Source organism: Lipotes vexillifer, unplaced genomic scaffold, assembly GCF_000442215.2.
Source record: "Lipotes vexillifer unplaced genomic scaffold, Lipotes_vexillifer_v1.1 scaffold592, whole genome shotgun sequence".
NCBI classification, from domain to species: domain Eukaryota; kingdom Metazoa; phylum Chordata; class Mammalia; order Artiodactyla; family Lipotidae; genus Lipotes; species Lipotes vexillifer.
Genome location: NW_006782534.1, coordinates 250,620 through 257,293, shown reverse-complemented (window position 1 = coordinate 257,293; position 6,674 = coordinate 250,620).

Genomic DNA, 6,674 nt, shown 5'->3' with positions numbered 1-6,674 from the left:
AAAAAAAAAAAAAAGAATATACAATGGAGAAAAGACAGCCTCTTCAATAAGTGGTGCTGGGAAAACTGGATATGACATATACAGATACCTATAATTATAGATAGCAATACAAGGCACAGGGTGCCTTTACTCCTCATCATCACCAATAGTTGCTATCTCTTGTTGTTTATCTTTTTTATGGTAGTCATTCTAAGAGTTGTGAGGTGATACCTCCTGGTTTTAATTTGCATTTCCCTGATGATTAGTGATGTTGAGCACCTTTTCATATACTTGTTCGCCATTTGTACGTCTTCTTTGAAAAATGTCTAAGTTCCTCTGCCTTATTTTTAATCAGATTGTCTTTTCTTGCCTTTGACTTGTATGAGTACTTTATATATATTGGAAAGCAACCCCTTATCAGATATATGGTATGTAAATGTTTTCTATGATTTTATAGGCTGCCTTTTCATTATGTGGATAATTTCTTTTGCTCTGAAGAAGCTTTTTTCCTAATAAAAGTACAGAATCAGATAGCTTCACTGGTGAACTCTACCAAACATTGAAGAAGAATCAATACCAAGTCTTCTCAAACTCCTTCAATAAACTGAAGAGGAGGGAACTCTTCCAAACTCATTTTATGAGGCCAGTATTACCTTAATACCAAACCAAGTTAAGGACACTGCAGAAAAAGAAAATCTAGGCCAATACCCACAATAAACATACATGCAAAAGTCATTAACAGAATATTAGCAAACCAAATTCAAAAGTACATTAAAAGAATCATATGCCATGATCAGGTGGAACTTATTCCAGGTGTGCAGGGATGTTTTAGCATATGCAAATAATTCAATGATATACTACATTAATGAAATGAAAGATATAAATGATATAATCATCTCCTATCAACATTTAGAGAAGAGCTAACACCTATCCTTCTCAAACTCTTCCAAAATATAGCAGAGGGAGGAACACTCCCAAACTCATTCTACAAGGCCACCATCACCCTGATACCAAAACCAGACAAAGATGTCACAAAGAAAGAAAACTACAGGCCAATATCACTGATGAACATAGATGCAAAAATCCTCAACAAAATACTAGCAAACAGAATCCAACAGCACATTAAAAGGATCATACACCATGATCAAGTGGGGTTTATCCCAGGTATGCAAGGATTCTTCAATATGTGCAAATCAGTCAATGTGATACAAGAATAAAAACCATATGACACCTCCATAGAATCAGGAAAAGCTTTCACAAAATTCAACACCCATTTATGATAAAAAACTCTCCACAAAGTAGGCATAGAGGGAATTTGCCTCAACAGAATAAAGGCCATATCTGACAAACCCACAGCCAACATGGTCCTCAATGGTGAAAAACTGAAACCATTTCCACTAAGATCAGAAACAAGACAAGGCTGCCCACTCTCACTACTGTTATTCAACATTGTTTTGGAAGTTTTAGCCACAGCAATCAGAGAAGAAAAAGAAATAAAAGGAATCCAAATCAGAAAAGAAGTAAAGCTGTCACTGCTTGCAGATGACATGATACTATAAATAGAGAATCCTAAAGATGCTACCAGAAAACTACTAGAGCTAATCAATGAATTTGGTAAAGTAGAAGGATACAAAATGCACAGAAATCTCTTGCATTCCTATACACTAGTGATGAAAAATCTGAAAGTGAAATTAAGGAAACACTCGCATTTACCATTGCAATGAAAAGAAAAAAATACCTAGGAATAAACTTACCTAAGGAGACAAAAGACCTGTATGCAGAAAATTATAAGACACTGATGAAAGAAATTAAAGATGATACAAACAGATGGAGAGATACACCATGTTCTTGGATTGGAAGAATCAACATTGTGAAAATGACTCTACTACCCAAAGCAATCTACAGATTCAGTGCAATCCATATCAAGCTACCAAGGGCATTTTTCACAGAACTAGAACAAAAAACTTCACAATTTGTATGGAAACACAAAAGGCCCTAAATAGCCAAAGCAATCTTGAAAAGGAAAAACGGAGCTGGAGGAATCAGGATCCTAACTTCAGACTATACTACAAAGCTATAGTAATCAAGACAGTATGATACTGGCACAAAAACAGAAATACAGATCAATGGAACAGGATAGAAAGCCCAGAGATAAACCCAGGCACATAGTCACCTTATTTTTGATAAGGGAGGCAAGAATATACAATGGAGAAAAGACAGCCTCTTCAATAAGTGGTGCTGGGAATCCTGGACAGCTACATGGAAGGGAATGAAATTAGAACACTCTCTAACACCATACACAAAAATAAACTCAAAATGGATTAAAGACCTAAATATAAGGCCAGACATTTTAAAACTTAGAGGAAAACATAGGCAGAACACTCTATGACATAAATCACAGCAGGATCCATTTTGATCCACCTCCTAGAGAAATGGAAACAAAACCAAATATAAACAAATGGGACCTAATGAAACCTAAAAGCTTTTGCACAGCAAAGGAAACCATAAACAAGACAAAAGACAACCCTCAGAATGGAAGAAAATATTTGCAAATGAAGCAACTGACAAACGATTAATCTCCAGAATTTTCAAGCAGCTCATGCAGCTCAATATCAAAAAAAACAAACCCCATCCAAAAATGGGCAGAAGACCTAAATAGACATTTCTCCAAAGAAGATATACAGATTACCAACAAACTTGTGAAAGAATGCTCAACATCATTAATCAGTAGAGAAATGCAAATCAAAACTACAATGAGATATCACCTCACACCAGTCAGAATGGCCATCATCAAAAAATCTAGAAACAATAAATGCTGGAGAGGGTGTGAAGAAAAGGGAACCCTCTTGCACTGTTGGTGGGAATGTCAATTGATACAGCCACTATGGAGAACAGTATGGAGGTTCCTTAAAAAATTAAAAATAGAACTACCATACAACCCAGCAATCCCACTACTAGGCATACCCTGATATAACCATAATTCAAGAAGAGTCATGTACCACAATGTTCATTGCAGCTCTATTTATAATAGCCAAGTCATGGAAGCAACCTAAGTGTCTGTTGACAGATGAATGGATAAATAAGATGTGGCACATATATACAGTGCAATATTACTCAGCTATAAAAAGAAACAAAATTGAGTTATTTGTAGTGAGATGGATGGACCTAGGGTCTGTCATACAGAGTGAAATAAGGCAGAAAGAGAAAAACAAATACCATATGCTAACACATGTATGTGGAATTAAAAAAAAAAAGTTCATGAAGAACCTAGGGGCAGGATGGGAATAAAGATGCAGACCTACTAGAGAATGGACTTGAGGACACAGGGAGGGGGAAGGGTAAGCTGGGACAAAGTGAGAGAGTGGCATGTGCATATATACACTTCCAAATGTAAAACTAATAGCTAGTGGGAAGCAGCCCCATAGCATAGGGAGATCAGCCCAGTGCTTTGTGACCACCCTGAGGGGTGGCATAGGGAGGGTGGGAGGGAGGGAGATGCAAGAGGGAAGAGATATAGGGATATATGTATATATATAGCTGATTCACTGTTTTATACAGCAGAAACTAGCACACCATTGTAAAGCAATTATACTCCAATAAAGATGTTAAAAAAAAAAAAAACAATTTTCAACAAACTTGGTATAGAGGAACATACCTCAAAAGAATAAAGGCCATATATGACAATCCCACAGCTAAAATCATACATATGGTGAAAAGCTTAAAGGTTTTTCTGGGGATATCAGTAATAAGACAAGGATGTCTTGACACTTTTATTCAACATAGTACGGGAAGTCTTAGCCAAAGCACACAGGCAAGAGAAAGAAACAAAAGGCATGTAAATTGGAAAAGAAGAAGTGAACTGTCTCTATTTGCAGATGACATGATCTTATATATAGAAAACCCCAATGACTCCACCCCAAAATTGTTAGAACTTATGAGCGAATTAAGTAAAGTTGCAGGATACAATAATCAGTTGTGATTCTATGCATTAATAATGAGCTATCAGAAAGAGAACCTAAGAAAACAATCTCCTTTACAATTGCATCAAAGAAGAATAGAACAGTTAGGAATAAATCTAACCAAGGAGGTGAAAGACCTTTACACTGAAACTATAAGACATTGATGAAAGAAATTGAAAGACACAAATAAGTGAAAAGATATTCAGTGCTCATGAATTAGAAGAATTAATACTGTTAAAATGTCCATACTACCCAGAGTGATCTACAGATTCAATGCAATCCTTATCAAAATTCCAAAGGCATTTTTCACAGTAATAGAAGAAAAAAATCTAAAATTGTATGGAACCACAAAAGACTCTGAATAACCAAAACAGTCTTGAGAAAGAAGAACAATGCTGGAGGTATCATATTCCTCATTTAATACTATATTCCAAAACTATGGTAATCAAAACAGTATATATTGTTGTAAAAACAGACACATTGATTGATGGAATAGAATATAGAGCCCAGAAATCAACCCATTCATGTATGATCAATTAATTTATGACAAAGGAGCCAGGAACAGACAATTGGTAAACAATAATCTCTTCAGTAAATGGTGTTGGGAAAACTGGACTCCTATCTTACACCATACACAAAAGTCAACTCAAAATGGACTAAATACTTGAACATAATACCTGAAAGTATAAAACACCCAGAAGAAAACACAGTGGGTAAACTTCTTACATTTGTGTTAGCAATGATTTTTTGGATGTGACACCAAGACAAAGGCAACAGTAGCAAAAATAAACAAGTGGAACTAAATCAAATTTAAAAGGTTCTTCACAGCAAAGGGTTGGGAATACTTTTAACTGGACACATTTACAAATAAATAGTCAGCAAGTGAGCTAAGAAGATTCAAGTCTTCTGAATTCTCACTGTCTTTACAAAGAAGCAAAGGTTCTATGTAGGACATCTGTTGTGGCTTTGCCATCCAGTGGAGGGACTCTATCACCCATACCTCTCACATTTATAGGGTGAGAATATCTGTGACAGTGAAGAAATAAATCACTTGGTGCCCCGTTATCAGGATTTGGTGTATCAACTGCATATTGGATTTTCTTGGGAAATGCAGCTGCTCAGCACCTAGGGATGTTGGTAACCACAGTGCCAGGTTCTCTAATGGAAAGTATGTACCCCTCCATAGGAGAACATAATCTTTACTCATTATCTTCAAGATGCTGTATTTTCTTTCTTCATCTCCTAAGAATATTACTTCCCAAATAATTATTCTCTTTCTTTCTCCATTATCTATCACTGTCATATCCTGGAAACTTTTTTATGATATTGTCTCAGGGCTGTGTTTTCATTTTAGTGTATTAGCTTTCTGTACCTGTGACTGTCGTCAAAGTTCCTAGGAGTCTGGCCTATTAACCTCTGTAAAGCCCTGTACTGAAAAGAGGGATTTTCCTCTCAAAGCAGGCTGTCGTCTCCTTAGGAATGTTGCACTTTGAAGTTAGCCATTAATCTAACATGTGTTAGACATGTCTTCCTTCTCCAGATTAGCCTCTATAGTACTTTATTGTAAAATAAAAGGTCCTACTTAACCTTTCCTTTATTAATGACTTACATTAGGCCTCACTCAGCTGTATGGCGAGAAACAAACTTCCTTGGTTGGAGAAGTTACAAGAGGCTTGGCTGTATGAGTAGATTAAGACCTAATCCTTTCTCCGACATTGTGATATTGTATATCTACCTGATTTTAAAAAAAATCCTACATAGTACATTAGTCAATCCAGCCAGTCATGTGGTATTCCAGGGGGGTGCTTTTTAATGTCCTTTGTAGTTTTAATCGTTAGGGCACAGCAAAACCTATGGGTTCATAAGGCGAAGTCAAGAGGTCAAATTAGGAGCAGCCTTGTCCTTCCTCCATGAAGGTAGACAGCTTTAGCAGGTCTAATACTGTTCTATAACAGAGACAACACATATGAATCTTACCCTGAGAAAGGATTAAAAAAAATCTTTTGATTATCTATATAGATCACATTTCTGAAGCCCAGGAAAAATGGGGTGCAAATAATTACTCTTCAATAATCATTCTCTTTTCTGTTTCATATATGGATAGGATAATTACCCAGATGAAATTGATCTTATTTGATAAGTGCTGAGCATCAGGGAATGTGTTGTGGTGCAAACACTAGATTGAAAATGGCTTTGGAATCTCACTCTGATTTAGCTCATTGGCAAGATACTTGGGACTAGGAATTCTGCTTCCCCAGCATGATGAATTTCATTTAAACTTAGCTTCCCGCTATACTGGTGACTTTATATCCCTAACAGGAAGTAATGTGTCTGATTCTAACTACCCACTGACTCCAAGTTCTATGGGTGTCTGGCAGCTGGCTTACCTATAAACTTTGGGCAAATGGCTGGTGTCAAGTAATATGCTTATAGACCGATGGCAGGGTTGTAGTTGTTCTTGCCTCATGAAATTGGGATAGCAACATGGATAGATATATCAGTACAATCTTTCCTTAGAAAGATAATCCACAGTATGTGCAGAAGAATGTACCGGGCCCAGCAAAAATTACTGTTGGGTTCATGGTACAGTTACCCATCTATCTCATTAACTTTATTTTCATCACTCACTTACACTCCCTCTTTTCTTTCTCCTTCCTCTGACATCCTAAATTAACAGCAATCATGTTGATAAATATCCCCTTAAAATTGATGTACTTAATGGAAGATGAATAAAAA